Source organism: Austrofundulus limnaeus, unplaced genomic scaffold, assembly GCF_001266775.1.
Source record: "Austrofundulus limnaeus strain Quisiro unplaced genomic scaffold, Austrofundulus_limnaeus-1.0 Scaffold114, whole genome shotgun sequence".
In the NCBI taxonomy this organism is placed as follows: Eukaryota; Metazoa; Chordata; class Actinopteri; order Cyprinodontiformes; family Rivulidae; genus Austrofundulus; species Austrofundulus limnaeus.
The window spans coordinates 153,473-155,310 of NW_013952516.1; positions in this window are offsets into that span (position 1 = coordinate 153,473).

Here is a 1,838-nt window from a genome sequence, read left to right on the forward strand (position 1 = left end):
GTGTGTGTGTGTGTGTGTGTGTGTGTGTGTGTGTGTGTGTGTGTGTGTGTGTAACCTTCAAAGCAAATACCAGAGCAGCAAAATGTTCCCTGAAACTGATCAACACACACAGAAACCAAATATCACTTGAATTTTAATAGATTGAAAGACATTTAATTATAACAGTATTATTTTTCGGGGACTAAGTTTTGTGGTTGTTTTTTGACAACTTTCTGCTCCTACATTGGGGAAATTCCTGCAAAAAGATAAAACTGTTAACAACAAATTCTACATTGACTATTTTACCTTTAATAAATAACAGTAATTATTATTCGTTTTGATTATTTATTGATTGTCTTGTTGATTTGTATCTTATTTGTGTTATTGCTAATGAAACATTAACAGTTGTTCTTCTATGTAATTGCAAATGTATTATATCACTGCTCAGAAACATTAAAAATCTAATATGTAAGATCCATGACCTCTCATGAAAATAGCAATGGGCATACAAGCTATTACTTGTTTTCCATTACTTTACCAAAAGACACACATCTTTCAGAATAGTAGGAAGTTTTTGTTTTCTTCTAATTCACAAGGATTTGTGATGAATGCATAAACAACAATTGAATGTTGCTGCTCTTTCTACAGAGTTGTTGCTGTATTTGCACGATGTATCGGCCTGTGGTGCTGCTCTGAATCGGTGGCGTGCTGCAGTGCAGCTTTGAGCTCTGCTGYGTGTGTACTCGTCCTCACATTATTGTCCTCCACAGGGGGCGAGATGATCCATGGAATAATCAGTTTCATATTGCTCTGGGCTCAGCCATACTTGTTTTTTTACTTCAACAAATGGTAACTTTTTAGGATTTTACTAAAGCTCATTCCCTTGAACTGTAGAATGAGTTTATTTATTAAAACCTCTAAATGAAGAAAACACAAAAATATGATTATTATTATTTTAAATAACCACACTAAATGTCTCCTGTTTTGAGTGCAGTACTTAATATTAATCAATAGGGGGTGCAACCTGGCTTCTGTTCTTACCTCTTACATTTATTTAGACCTTTTAACTGTAATCAGTTTCTCACAGACAAACACAGAGCAACTGAGCATTGATCCACTTTAAATGAGGAGTTTGCCCATGGTGTCTGCTCATACTGTTGCACAAATGCAGCAATGGCTTCTGTTCATCCCCTCACATTATTTTTGGCTGATGGTGACTAACACTACAGCTAAAATCTCTGCTGCGAGCCTCAGCTGATGGTGCAGAGGATGGCTCAGGCTTGCAGAATACTGTACTTCACTGTAGGCTGTGGAGCTGTGCCAGCAAACACACTGGAGACTGTCTCTGTTACAAATGTAGAGGTGGATTCAACATGAGCAGCGCTGTAAAAAGAACAGCTGGGTGTCTCTCTGTATAATCTACTGCTGCTGCCGGTGTCTTAATAGAACTAAAGCAAAGTGGTCAAAGCTCTTCTCTCATCATGAGTAACTCTGATTTTAAGAGAGGCGATCCCAACAAATGTGCTGAGACATGAATTGGGTTGAACAATGTGTGTGGGACATGATGTTAGAGCACAAAATAAAAATAATGCCTCACTTTATACATAATCTGTAAATAATGCAAGTTACAAACTGGCAAAGTTCATTTATTTTATCAGAATGAAACTTTCCATTTTCATGATCTGGTTTCTAAATCTTCAACCTGCAAGTTTGGAAAAAGGACTATATTTCAAATGTCAGGATCCCTCAATCAGTCACAGCTGTTGCCACGCCCATTTAGCTCAGCTGCCTTCCATACCTCCTCAGCCTATTGTCAGTCAGTCTCCTTCCATATCCACCTTAGCAGACCACACATTTGT